This window comes from Hyperolius riggenbachi, chromosome 9 (genome assembly GCF_040937935.1).
Source record: "Hyperolius riggenbachi isolate aHypRig1 chromosome 9, aHypRig1.pri, whole genome shotgun sequence".
NCBI lineage: Eukaryota > Metazoa > Chordata > Amphibia > Anura > Hyperoliidae > Hyperolius > Hyperolius riggenbachi.
The window spans coordinates 275,629,081-275,644,142 of NC_090654.1; the positions used below are offsets into that span (position 1 = coordinate 275,629,081).

The window sequence follows — 15,062 nt, forward strand, 5'->3', positions numbered from 1 at the left end:
AACTCAAGCTGAAGCGATCTTGGGTGCTGCAGCAGGACAATGACCCAAAAGACACCAGCAAATCCACCTCTGAATGGCTGAAGAAAAACAAAATGAAGACTTTGGAGTGGCCTAGTCAAAGCCCTGACCTGAATCCTATTGAGATGTCGTGGCATGACCTTAAAAAGCTAGTTCATGCTAGAAAACCCTCAAATAAAGCTGAATTACAACAATTCTGCAAAGATGAGTGGGCCAAAATTCCTCCAGAGCGCTGTAAAAGACTTGTTGCAAGTTATCGCGAACGCTTGATTGCAGTTATTGCTGCTAAGGGTGGCCCAACCAGTTATTAGGTTCAGGGGGCAATTTCTTTTTCACACAGGGCCATGTAGGTTTTGAGTTTTTTTTCTCACTAAATAATAAAAACCATCATTTAAAACTGCATTTTGTGTTCAATTATGTTATCTTTAACTAATGGTTAAAGGGAACCAGAGGCCCCAGAAAAAAGGTTTTATACATACCTGGGGCTTCCTCCAGCCCCATACGCACGGATCGCTCCCACGCCGCCGTCCTCAGCTTCCTGTATCCGGCGGTACCGGGTCCCGTAGTTTCGCCTAGTCGGCCAGTCGGCGGCAGGACGCGGCCAATTGTCCGCATCACAGGGGCTCCCGGCATACACTTACACGTGCAGCTGCATACTGAGCAGCCGCACGCGTAAGGGTATGAAGGGAGCCCCTGCTCATGCGGACAATTGGCCGCGTCCGCCGGAAGTGACGGGACCCAGTACCGCCGATACAGGAAGCGGAGGACGGCGGCGTGGGAGCGATCCGTGCGTATGGGGCTGGAAGAAGCCCCAGGTATGTATAATAGCTTTTTCTGTTTTTTTTTTTTTAGTTCCTCTCTGGTTCCCTTTAAGGGTTTTTGATGAGCAGAAACATTTAAGTGTGACAAACATGCAAAAGAATAAGAAATCAGGAAGGGGGCAAATAGTTTTTCACACCACTGTATATATAATTTGGTTTATATAACTTTTTATATGCAAACTCTCAACACTGGGAAAATATCATCGACTTCTGTGGATAAATATTTCCTTATGATGTAGCTCGCAAACACAGTCAGATCCTGCTCTGCCTTCACTTCCCAATGTGTGCCCGTCTTGTTTCTTCTTCTGCTGTGGTTCACACCTGTGTAAACTCGCCACCTGTCATACATAGTGTATTCCTGGGCTGCCAGCCAATGTCTATAGAAGCTCTTCACTCCCGCCACTGGACGCAGGTAGAATATCACGCTCTGCTGCCAGTGCTCCGCTCTATTGGGGGGAGATATGCTCATACAGGCGTCCGTGCAAAAAGGGCATTGGGGGAAAACCCTCCCTGTACCTATTCCTGACCCCTAGACCCCCCTGGTGGTGCCTAACCTGGCTAAGACCCCCCTGGTGGTGCCTAACCGTAAGACCCTCCTGGTGGTGCCTAACCCTAAGACCCAACTCCCCTGGTGGTGCCTAACCATAAGACTCCCTTGGTGGTGCCTAACCCTAAGACCCCCTGGTGGTGCCTAACCCTAAGACCCCCCTGGTGGTGCCTAACCCTAAGACCCCCCTGGTGGTGCCTAACCCTAAATCTCCCCTGGTGGTGCCTAACCCTAAATCTCCCCTGGTGGTGCCTAAAACTAAAACCCCCCGAGTGGTTCCTAACCTTAAATCCCCCCGGTGGTCCCTAACCCTAACCACCCTCCTGGTGGTGCCTAACCCTAAGACCCTACTGGTGGTGCCTAACCCTAAATCTCCCCTGGTGGTGCCTAACCCTAAAACCCCCCTAGTGGTGCCTAACTCTAAATCCCCCCTGGTGGTGCCTAACTCGAAAACCCTCTTATTGAATAGTGATCGCTTTATTGTGTGGATAATGTTTTACAAATAGTTACTGTAAAAAATATTACAATTTACTTACTGATCACTTTATTATGTGAATAATAATGTTTTGCAAACAGTAAGAGATAAAATTTTAAACAACGTTTTAGTTAAATACGATAAACATGTTTAGTGTTTTTATAAACCTTATTCGTCACGTGCACATTTTGTAAACTTAAATCATCACAAGCGCAGTTTGAAAACGTTAATAATCTCCGGGCTCCATTTGAAAATGTTAATAATCTCCGTGCGCCCTTTTTTCCTGTTCGGTGCCCATCAAACTATATTTATTATGGGAGTGAATGGCGGTGCCCTTTTTATCCACTTGCCTCATGCGCCCAAATTTCCTGTCACCCTCATACAGGCTACCTAATGTGCTGTAGTCTTGTTGGGATAAGGGGTTTGCTGGGGGTACAGCCAAAATTATAGACACGCCCCTACTTGCAAGCGACCAAACCACATATTTGAGGCACCGATCATGAATTCAGAAGTGTTTCGGGCAATATTATCTGCTCATATTCAGCTAAATGCTTCAGAATTCATTGGACGGCGCTTCATAGTGCAGATGGACAATGACCCAAAGCATACTGCAAAAGCAACCAAAGAGTTTTTGAAGGGAAAGAAGGGGAATGCTATGCAATGGCCAAGTCAATCACCTGACCTGAATCTGATGGAGCATGCATGTCACTTGCTGAAGACAAGACTGAAGGGAAAATGCCCCAGGAACAAGCAGGAACTGATGACAGTTGCAGCAGAGACTTGGCAGAGCATCGCCAGAGATGAAACCCAGCGTCTGGTGATGTCTTTGCATTCCAGACTTCAGGCTGTAACTGACTGCAAAGGATTCTCAACCAAGTATTAAAAAATGAAAGTTTGATTAATTACTATTATTCTGTCCCATTACTTTTGGTCCCTTAACAAGTGGGAGGTACATATGCAAACTGTTGTAATTCCTGCACTGTTCACCTGAGTTGGATGTAAATTCCCTCAAATGAAAGCTGACAGTCTGCAGTGAAAGCACATCGTGCTCGTTTCATTCCTAATCCATTGTGGTTGTGTATAGAGCCAAAAATGTTAGAATTGTGTCATAAATATGTCCCAATAATTATGGACGTGACTGTGTTTACATACATACAAGATGTGAATTTGTCCCAGAGTAAAATGCACCATTAATTACTTTTTTCTTTTGTAGTTGTTAAAGAACAAGCGACACCCATGCTAACCTATAGATAAAAAAACACATATATAAGTAGATAAATACTACCTCTACTTACATAACAGATGTGTTGTGCTGTCCACGTAATGATTCCTGTGAATTTTATAAAGGAAAAGCAGAAAATCCTATTCTAGGCAGTGGCCATCTTGCCAAGCTAATGCTGACATCATATCCTCCCTGACTCTTGTTTTCCCCCCTCCCTTCTCTTGCTCATTGTGTATTCATCAGCGGCCCTTCTCCCAGATTCTTCAGACACTCCCACTGAGGTGTATACTAACAACTGTACTGTCTTTTTTTTATTTACACATCCAATCACTGAGTCACCTCAGCCTTGCTTGTAAACACAAGTAATCAGAGGGTGTTTCTGATAAGCAGCTAGGCAGGGAAATACATGGAAGAGGAGGAATATATTATAGATAAAAAGAACTCCCAGCATTCATCTCTTTGGCACTGTTTGGCACTAGGGCCAGTGCTCCTAAAGTATGTGATAACTACAAACCATAACAGCAGAAAAGGTTTTGCAAGTTTTGAATGCAGGATTAGGATCTCTATCACTTAATACAGTCAGGCCAGTTGCTGTTGACATTTGATTTTTATGGTGACAATACCACTTTAAGGTAATAAAAATCTTTCAGCTCTGACCAGTTTTGGACTGGTCCATCTCCTCATGAGGGATTCTCAGGTTTTTATTTTCTGAAGCATTCACTGAATTGCAGTTGCTCAGTCCAACTACCAAAGCAGTGTGCAATAAGGAGGGAGGCTGGCATCTTTTCAGCGATTGCTTTTGTAAAGAATAAAGTATAGATTGAAAATCACCCAAGAGGAAATTGACTAGTCCAAACCCTGTCACTGTAAGTGACAGGGACATGGGGGAAAAAGTAATTTACAGTGCACTTTACTCTGGAAGAAATGTACATCCTAAATGTATGTGTTTACATGTATTTTACAATATTTGCAGGCCAAGCAGGAAGTGAGGGTTTCTAACCTTCCCCAGCCTGGCAAGCTAGGAAGGGTATGGCGAGTGGGTGGCAGGGAGCTTTTATAGTTACCTGTTCCGAACGCTGAACCGGCATCCTCTCCTCATCCACCTGTGACGATACATTCCCGACATCCTCTTCACACTACTATTACATGTGATGGGGGCTCAGAGGATAGTGTCAATTGTGCAGCACCACCCGGTGGTGGAAAAGGGGTGATGAAAGAGACTCTTCCATTACCCCTCTTCCACCACCAGGTGGCACTGCACTGCTGACACTATCTTCTGTTTTCAAGCCCACAAATCCAGCATTGGTACCTTGTAAGCATAGCTGACAAGTGTTTTAAGGATATGATGTTATGGTTGTGCTCTCGTTTGTATACCACCGTGGCCATATGTATACCAAGCCTGGCCAGCCGCTCAAAACCATTTGTGCATTGCTTTATCCTCCGCGCTCAAGCAGCTTTGTGCTACTGGGTATTCGCGGTGCGTTCTCACACATGTGCGGTACGTTTGCACTCATACAAGGTCAGGAGGAGTGTGACTGTGAAGAAGAAGAAGGTCCAGGTAAGCAGCAGAAGAGACGCGGAGGACATGGGAGGCCTCTCTGAACCCTCCAGTCTGCCTGGATTTTGATTACTCTCTGCCTGCTGCCTGTACCGACGTTTGCCTGGATTTTGACTACTCTCTGCTTGCCGCCTGCACCAACCTCTGCCTGGATTTTGACTACTCTCTGCTTGCCGCCTGTACCGACGTTTGCCTGGATTTTGACTACTCTCTGCTTGCCGCCTACGCCGACGTCTGCCTGGATTTTGATTACTCTCTGCCTGCCGCCTGCTCCGACCTCTGCCTGGATTTTGACTACTCTCTACCTGCCGCCTGCACCGACGTCTGCCTGGATTTTGATTACTCTCTGCCTGCCGCCTGCACCAACCTCTGCCTGGATTTTGATTACTCTCTGCCTGTCGCCTGTGCCGACGTCTGCCTGGATTTTGACTACTCTCTGCCTGCCTTATTTGTACAGTTTCACAATGTTTTAAGTTTATTCATGAATTTAATTAATTCAACACATTTGTGTTCTAGTCTTTTATTTATATGCAGAATGTCTACCAGGATTTTATTCTGGCATATTTTGGTGAGTTATGACTTAAAGGGACACTTAAGTAAAAAAAAAAAAAATGAGTTTTACTCACCTGGGGCTTCCAATAGCCCCCTGCAGCTGTCCGGTGCCCTCGCCGTCTCCCTCCGATCCTCCTGGCCCCGCCGGCAGCCACTTCCTGTTTCGGTGACAGGAGCTGACAGGCTGGGGACGCAAGTGATTCTTCGCGTTCCTGGCCACAATAGCGCCATCTATGCTGCTATAGCATATATATACCATATAGGAGCATAGAGGGTGCTAATGTGTCTGGGAACGCGAATAATCACTCGCGTCCCCAGCCTGTCAGCTCCTGTCACCGAAACAGGAAGTGGCTGCCGGCGGGGCCAGGAGGATCGGAGGGAGACGGCGAGGGCACCGGACAGCTGCAGGGGGCTATTGGAAGCCCTAGGTGAGTAAAACTCATTTTTTTGGTTTGACTTAAGTGTCCCTTTAAGAATTGGAAGCCTAGAATTCTTGAAAAACAATGTACCGCTTTTGACTAATAATTCCAGACAGAAATGCACCCCCAGGGAGGTTAAAGGCAGTGGAGTAGCTAAGAAGCTGTGGGCCCCAATGCAAGTTTTACATGGGGCCCCCCAAGCACTCTATACATAACAATTGATCTGGTTCACCAAAACCTGCCAATTGCAACTACAGTGTAAGGGCTGGAGCACCCTAGAGCGGTTCTGGAGCGTTTTTTAAAACGCTTGCAGGGGGAAAACCGCTTGGCTAATGAAAGTGACTGGGCTGGTGCACACCAGAGAGGCTCGTTTTTTCCACAAACGCAAACTCGGGGGCTGCAGCATTTTTAGATTTCTGAGGCATTTCTGTCTCAATATTAAAGTATAGGAACGTTCAAAACCGCTCTGAAAAATGCTAGATCAGAGCGGTTTTCCAGGCATTTTTGTTACAAAAGCTGTTCAGTAACAGCTTTACTGTAACAATATTTGAAATGTGCTACAAAAAAAAAGCTCTAAAAAACGCTAGGCATGATTAGAAAACCTCTCTAAACATGCCTAGAATTGCTCTGAAATCTGCTTCAAAAATTCGAGCGTTTTGCAGATCTGCTAGCGGTTTTTGGTGTGCACTGGGCCTCAGAGGTGTAAGAAGAGGATGGGGAACACAGCTTGTTAATGATTACCATTATTCAAAGTATCTATAGAAGTGATTATTATGAACAAAGGACCAATAGAGAGCTAATACTGTAGTTGAGCGAGGGTCCATGGGGTACCACTAGCCCAAGGGCCCCGATGCGGTCGCAACCTCTGCACCCCCTATTGATACGCCACTGCTTAAAGGGAACCTAAATTGAGAAGGATATGTATTTTTCCTTTCAGCTACAGCCTCTCCACAAGCATGCAGATCAGGTGCTTTGACTGAAGTCAGACTGGATTAGCTGCATGCTTGTTTCAGGTGTGTGATTCAGCCACTACTGCCAAATAGATGAGCAGGACTGCCAAGCAAATGGTATAGTTTAAAAGGAAACATCCATATGCCTCTCAGTTTAGGTTCCCTTTAAATATGGCAGCCTCCATATCCTTCACACTTCAGTTGTCCTTTAAATGATACTACTCTTATCATTGTGCTAATATTTTTGATGGGAGATTGGTATTACTGTTATGTCTCAATATCCATTTCCAGTGAAGTGGAACAATTACCTACTTTAGAAAAAGGACATAACTCTGGCTTAAGTGTACAGTAAACATGAAACAGAAGACTGAAAAGATTCTTATCTTTAACCGCTTAGATGGATTAATGCTCCATTTGAAATCTCTGCTGAATAGTCTGGCCCTCTTTGCAATGCGTAGACAATGGAGATGTTATGTGATATTATGTAAACTTATTTGGAACTCCGTTTTCTTATTTAAATGGATGGAGCAATATTCTGCACTCACATCCTCTGCACAGCATCCAGTCAGATTCCAGGATACTGTATTCACAGGCAGCTAAGACACGATTTTTGATTGGTTGATGTGGTCTACTGCATTTTACACATTGCAATGGGCACCATGTATTCCCTGACTTCAGTAAACACAGAAGTCTGACTAATTAAAGTTTTCAAGACAAGACAACTGCTCGGTGTGTGCTCAGTAGTAATGATCAAGGGCGTAACAATAGACCCTGCAAGGGATGCAGCCACAGGGGGGCCCAGAAGCCTCAGGGGGCCCCCTCCTGAGAGACTGACAACTAAGGACAAGGAGAGAAAAAAACTTTCTGCTCTCTGCACAATTGTTCTAATGACTGCATCTGCTCAGCCACTGATAAGGAATCATACAAAGTTTTGCAGACAAAGATTTGTAGACAGTCCCTGTTCAGCGTACAGCAGGCTCATGTGTACTGGACCCTGCCCCCAGCCTCTCTACCCCTCCCCAAGTGTTGTGTACTGTAGTGATGCTAGAGAAGTCTGAAGATCCAGTTCTGCTCCATCAGAGATGGACAGAGTGAGTGTAATAAGCTGAGGCTGGGAGCACACTCGTCTGTCAGTTTTCTGTACATGTTTTCTGCACAACATGTATGTCTGTATGTGTGAAAACTGTTATCACAGAAGCTAAAGTAATTGATAGAGAAAATGCCTGCAGTGCTTCACTGCTGTCTGTTCTTATCTGCATGGGGAAAACTCATTCAAGTGTGCACTAGGTAACTGAATAGCACTGTTTCTCAGGGGTGGGGGAGCGTTTGGAGGAAGGGGGTCCCATCCAAAGTTTTGCAGGGAGGCCCAGTGATTTCTAGTTACGCCCCTGGTAATGATAGTAACCTGCTATTACGTCAACAGTATATTTAATTATGATTTGCACATTCAACTGATTTTGTGTAATCCATTCGGAATTTTGTGCAATTTTTATGTAATTTTGTGCTGATGTTAGAGATCAACAGCAAAGCCCCCCCCCCCCCTTCCCCCCCATAAATGCTATTGTCACCAAAATTGCTACATATGCGCTAAGGAGGAAAAAAAATTTTTTTTCAAAAAGTCCTTGTAGTTTTTGAGAAAATCAATTTTTTTTAAAATATTTTATTGGTTTTCAAACACTTCAAACATATAAACACTTTCATATTGCAAAAGATAACTGGAACAACGTTTGTTTCCCCCACTTGAGAAAATCAATTTTAAAAATGCAACAGAAAAATGTTTTTTAAACTGAGAAAAATAACAGCTTAAAAAACATTCTACCCTTGCAATTATCTCAAAAACTACAAGGTCTTTTTGAAAAATTCTTTACATGTACCCACTATACTACTTTAAAGGATACCCGAGGTGACATGTGACATGATGAGATAGACATCTCTGCCTGAAAGAGTTAAACATCAGGTATGTAAGTGGCAGTCCCTGTCTGAGTCAGGACTGGGTCAGACTACAGTGTGACCCTCACTAATAAGAAATTACAACTATAAAACAATTTTACTAGCAGAAAATGGCTTCTGGGAGCAGGAAACAGATAAAAAGGGTCAAAAGTTCATAGATTTTAGCTCTAGCATACGTCAATGAATGTGTCATTGAGCAAAAACAATAAAACAGTAAAAACTTAAAAAGTAGATTTAAATATACAATAAAACAGTGGAATATCTTAAAAAGTCATTTTTAGTAAAAGGGGGATAGATACAATTGTTTATTTCATTCGTTTATTTTCACCTCGGGTGTCCTTTAACATATGTAGCAATTGTGGCGGTAATATGTATGGGGGCTTTGCTATTAACCTCTAAAGTCGGCACAAAATGATGTGAAAATTACACAGAAATTACGCAAAATTCTGAATGATTACAATTACAGATTCAACTAATTACAATTTTTCCTGAAATTTCACATTCGTAATTGAGAATTTTGACACGTCCATGCGAAATTTGTTATTGTTCATCATTCCCAGAAGCACTAGGGACCTTGTAAAAGCCCTGGAGTTCCATGGGGGTCCAAGGGACAGGATGAGAGGGGAGTTTACACCAATACAAACATAGCCTGTTTAGAAGAACTCATTGATATTCGGCCAGTTCAATCATAATGATCAAATCTGGCAGATATTGGTGCCATAACATGGGATTTCCAGCTGAAATTACATAGTTACATAGATACATAGTTATTTTGGTTGAAAAAAGACATACGTCCATCGAGTTCAACCAGTACAAAGTACAACTCCAGCCTGCTCCCTCCCATATCCCTGTTGATCCAGAGGAAGGCGAAAAAACCCTTACAAGGCATGGTCCAATTAGCCCCTAAAGGGAAAAAAATTCCTTCCTGACTCCAGATGGCAATCAGATAAAATCAGATAAAATCCCTGGATCAACATCATTGGGCATTACCTAGTAATTGTAGCCATGGATGTCTTTCAACGCAAGGAAAGCATCTAAGCCCCCTTTAAATGCAGGTATAGAGTTTGCCATAACGACTTCCTGTGGCAATGAAAATTGGTCACAGGAATTCAAGTACGCTCAAGCACTCTAGAAAATCTTGGTTGCACGGACTCGACTGGGTTTGCAGCGGTGGCGCCCGTAGGTTTTGAACCCCTGAGGATTGAACAAATCAATTATTGATTGTAAAGTCAAAAAGTAACCTCTGCGTTATTGGCTGACCTAAGCCAATTAGCTCAGCCAATAACTTAATGGTTAATTGACTTTACAATCAATAATGGTTTTGCAGCGGTATCAGTGTTCGATAGTGATGCTCGTAACCAGCTAGTTACGATTACGCAAAATTTTGCGTACATTTTCTCAATTACGCCTAAACATAATTACAATTTGAAAATTCAATTGGTTTCACAGTCAGTCATAATTTTCCAAAAAGAACTTGTAGTTTTTGTGAAAATTGATTTTAAAAATGCAAAGAAAAAATAGTTTTTAAAACTGAAAAAATGACACTTAAAAACCATTTTCTTTGCATTTTTAAAATTGATTTTCTCAAAAACTACAAGGTCTTTTTGAAAAATTATTTTTTTCTCTTGTACCCACTATTCTCCTTAACATATGTTGCAATTTTGGTAGTAATAGCATGTATGCGGGCTTTGCTATTAACCACCAAAGTCGGCACAAAATTTTGTGGAATTGCGCGAAAATTACGCAAAAAATTACGAGAAATTATGAATTATCGCTATTACATACAAAATTAATTGATTTTCTCTGAAATTTTGCATTCTGATCACGAAGCATAATTGCGAATTTCGATGCAAAACTTTGCATATGCGAAATTTCAGCCCACCACTGGTATTCGATTTCCCAATGACCAACCGGACCCGTGGGCGGCTAGTCTCTCCTTTGTAAAATATGTATCCTCTGGGTGGTGGGAAGGGGGGGCACTAAGGCAATTTCCAACACATTTCACACTGAAATCTGTCTGCTGTGTGTAGGCAGATTCAATCACAGAGGGATCTATCTGATGGTTGATCTGGTAGCGGATCACGAGGTGTATGGGTACTTCACCTCCTTTGCAAGCTATCCAAAACTAAAATAATTTTTTTAAGATATTGCGCTGTCTGTCCATTCCTTTCCTTAAAGTGGGATTGTCACCATAAAAATCTAATTTCAACAGCAACTGGTCTGAGTGTATTCAGTGATAAAGATTCTAATCCTGCATTCAAAATTGTTTAAACATTTTTCTGCTGCTATGGTTTGGAGTTATCACATACTTTAGGAGCACTGGCCCTTTAACAGCCATTGACATTCAGTTGCATGCTGGAGGTTCTTTTTATCTATAATATATTCCTCCTTTTCCCTTTATTTCCCTGCCTAGATGCTTAGTTGAAACATGATCCTCTGCTCACTTGTGTTTACAAACAAGGCTGAGGTGACTCAGCGATTGGAGGAGAAAAGAACAAAAAGTTAAGGGAAGAAATGAAATCAGTATTTAGACTCAAACTGTGGGCAAAAGACATGCTTCCCACCAGGAACAGAATTATTTTCATTTACTATATAGCATTCCCTGAAATCAAAACGCGGACAGTATAATACATGTGTTATGTAAGTAGATCAAGCATTTATCTACTTATATGTGTTTTTTTCCCTGGCAGGGTATGGCTAATCCTACTGCTTTAAAAAAAGCCCGGTGGACAGTAGAAAAGAGTATATTTCGTCTAAATGTTATTTTTTTCATTCAACAGGAAGGGGAATTAGCAGGTAGTGAATCTGGACAGAGCTCAGCAGGTTTGGGAGCTATTGATTAATCAAAAAAAAATGAGGCGAAAATAAACTTACTAGATAATGAATTGTATGTGTTGTACAGCTAAGAAATAGAACATTACTCGCAAAGAAAAGAGTCTTATATTGTTTTCCAATACAGGAAGCGTTAAAAAAAAAACTTCAGTTATCTATGCAAAAGAGCTTCTCGGAGCTATTAGATCCAACTTGGTTGAAAACAGTCCTGTTTTCTGAAGCACTTAAAGGGAACCAGAGAGGAAGCACCCTTGTGTATTTTACCATATATATCAGTAAGGACATTAGAGAAATCACTTACCATGCTCTCTGTTTCATCCGCACTGCTAAAAGTGTCTGTTATCAGCAGTCATAAGAATCCCAGACTGAGCATTCAATCTGGCTTTGCAGGGAATAATTATAGCTGAGTCATTATAGCAGAGGCACAAGGGGGCAGACTTGGACTTGAAAAGACACCAGAGAAGACAGACTCAGCTATAATCTTTCCATAGCAAAGCTAGACTGAGTGCTCAGTCGGGGATTCTTATCAGAGGTGATAACAGTCAGATTAAACAGAGAACAATGGAACAAAGAGCAGATTAGGTGTTTACTGTCATTTTCCCACTGATTTATAAGGTAAAATACATGCGGGTGCTTCATCTCTGGTTCTCTTTAAAAAGCCGTGAAACAGTGAGAGACAGCTTGATATAAGGTTTTACTGCAGAAAAGTTTAAAAGGTCGTTATTTCTTCTTTGTTTTATATCTTAAAAGACAGAGGCCCATATGCACTTAACTTTTTCTCCTGAGTTATCTCTTAGGGGATAATTTTCGTATTCTCTTTAAAAAAAAACTTTTTTAGCATTTCACAGCTGCAAAAGTTCCCAAGAGTTGGTGAAAAAGTACTATTAACATTTTTTTTGAGTATTTTCTTGCTTGTTGGTGGTTTAAAAGGCATTTTATAATAAGGTATGAAAAATTCACCTAGGAGAAAACTCAGGAAAAAATGTGAATTGCATATGGGCCCGAGTCTGGTTTTAAAACTGCAAATGTGACAGAATGATTAAAAAAAATCATAAGTGTTTTTTTTGTTTTTGTTTTTTGTTGTTTTTTGTTTTGCTTCAGGTTTGGTTTAAGAGCTTGATTACTTCAGTGAAAAAATATATTTTACATACAAGCAGTTCAATTTCTTCCTTCGTTGCCAAAAGGACTTTTTAGATTCTAATTTCTCTGAGAAAATAAACCCAACTATGCTGCCCATTTAAACAAAAAAGCTCAAACAAAAATCAATAATTTTGATGGAAAAAAAAAACATTGGCAATTGCATTTGGAAAGCCTATTAATGATAAAGTTTGAAACAGTAGACAAGACAAATAACATTTATATTGCGCTGTTCTCCTGCTGGACTCCAAGTGCCAGAGCTGCAGCCACTGCAGCATGCTAAGTAGCCACTGGGCAGTAGCAGCATTAGGGAGTCTAGCCCAAGGGCTCCTTACTGAATAGTTGCTGACAAGGAGAGCCGAGATTCAAACCCATATATTGGTAGGTGAACAGAGGCGCCAGAAGGATAAAAGTACATAACATTTTTAAAAAATTGCTGGGAGGAAGTGGTGGACTCGCCTCCGTTAAAGCAGACACCAAGGACTGTAAATGTATAGATATACACATTTATTGAAAATACCCCAAAGATGCAACGCGTTTCGCGGGCACAGCCCACTTCTTCAAGCAATAAGCAGGGGATAAACAACAGCAATTCAGTTATAGCAAGCAGAGCACCTCTGTGTTTTGGGGTATTTTCAATAAATGTGTATATCTATACATTTACAGTCCTTGGTGTCTGCTTTAACGGAGGCAAGTCCACCACTTCCTCCCAACAATTTTTTAAAAATTTTATGTACTTTTATCCTTCTGGCGCCTCTGTTCACCTACCAATATATTTGAGTCCACCCCAGGTGGAGGGGTGATCTACCCCCTTTCTTCCTATCTACAGAGAGCGACTTCTTAATCCTGAGTGAGGACAGGTCTAATCTCCTCACCTGCCCAATGAGTGGTTACCTAGATGGTGACCCGTGTTTGTGAGTATTACCATCTCACTGTTTCATTTATCCAATCAATTTTGACATATTACACCATATTGGGCTCTCGATTTCTCTTCAACTTGAGATTCAAACCCAGATCTCTTATGTCAGAAGCAGAGCCTTTAACCATTACACTATTCAGCCAATGCATAGACAAGCATTTATCAATAACGTTGATCAATATTAAATGGAAGATAGATGGAGGAGTTAAAAAGAAAAAAGTTAGAAACCAGAGTTTTTTAAAGAAAAGCTCAGCAGCGTACTAATTATTAAATTAAAAAAACAATTCCTATTTCTAAACAGGAGTGCTATCGCTAATGCAATATATCGTAGAGGAATTGAGAACCAACCGTTTGTATCTTCTGTGCTGGATATAATAATTGAATGCAGAGCATCTCGCCTTATAAAGACCTCTTGTTTTGACTAGCAATGCATTATGGGCGATATTTCAAATATTATAATTTGGCAGGTATGATAATTCTTGGGAATTAAACAAGGACAAACACTTTTCCCTCCCTAGAAGTCAACAAAGTGAAGAAAGATAAGTACACAATGAGAAGGAAATGTTCGGATAAACAAAGGTGTGAGTAAGCTGGCTAAGGAGGGAGACGGTAAACCGAAAATAGGGGGGGGGGGGGGGGGCTCACAATAATACAAGAAACACCTATCATTATAGCAGAGGTCAGAGCTTAGTCAAGTTCTTCAACTTCTCTGACTGTCAATGAAACTTTAAAGGGAACCTTAACTGAACGGGGGGTAAAGAGTTTCAATTACCTGGGGCTATTACCAGCCCCCTGCAGCAGTCCTGTGCCCTCGGAGCCGCTCTGGATCCTCCGGTCCCCCGCTGTCACTTAGTTTTGTTTTTGACGACTCACCAGTCGGCCGGCCGCCATGCGTATTATTGGACGCATTCCCTACTGCAATTAGCGCTGTTGCGGATGCACAAAAATACGCGTTGCCGCATTCCGCACGAGCAGATACGTGGCAACGCATATCTTTGTACGCGTTGCTGTCCGCAACAGCGCTAATTGCAGTAGGGAATGAAGTGTGCAGAAAATCTATTTAGGTGCTGCACACTGAGCTGGTGGTCATTTCAGATGCAGCCTTAGTGGTATGCGCTGGCGTTCTCCTCGCAGTAGGGAATGCGTCCAATAATACGCATGGCGGCCGGCCTACTGGTGAGTCGTCAAAAACGAAACTAAGTGACAGCGGGGGACCGGGGGATTCCAGAGCGGCTCCGAGGGCACAGGACTGCTGCAGGGGGCTGGTAATAGCCCCAGGTAAGTGAAACCCTTTACCCCCCGTTCAGTCAAGGTTCCCTTCAACCTATTTTGGTTCCTGGACGTAGAAACTACGTCCAGGAACCATGCGCGCTACCGCGCGCCCCCGCGTCCGATCGCGCGCGTGCACGCGCACTTCCGGCCGCGGATTCGGTAGCCAGGGAATCAATGTATCGGGCTATGGTGCCCGATCACTGATTCCTCTCCCCCGCTGAAAAAGCGACAGCTTCTCTCGGAAGCTGCGCCTTTTCTGGCCGTTCCCTCCCCGATGCGCCACTCTAAGCGTGTGTTACGCTTAGAGTGATGTCATGTAAACAAACTCATGGCCGCCATCTTGTGGCCAAAAAGTAATACTACAACTGAAAATAAAAATAAATTAAAATG

General features: G+C 42.5%; 1 protein-coding gene across 1 annotated transcript in view; it reads right to left on the reverse strand.

The window, feature by feature from the left end:
- LOC137532115 (serpin A12-like) overlaps positions 1 to 13,805 on the reverse strand; it is a 41,543-nt gene extending 27,738 nt beyond the window's left edge. The window contains exon 1 of the mRNA XM_068252272.1: positions 13,749 to 13,805. The gene's annotated coding sequence lies outside the window, so the exon portion shown is untranslated. The remainder of the gene's footprint in view (positions 1 to 13,748) is intronic.
- Positions 13,806 to 15,062: the final 1,257 nt, after the last annotated feature.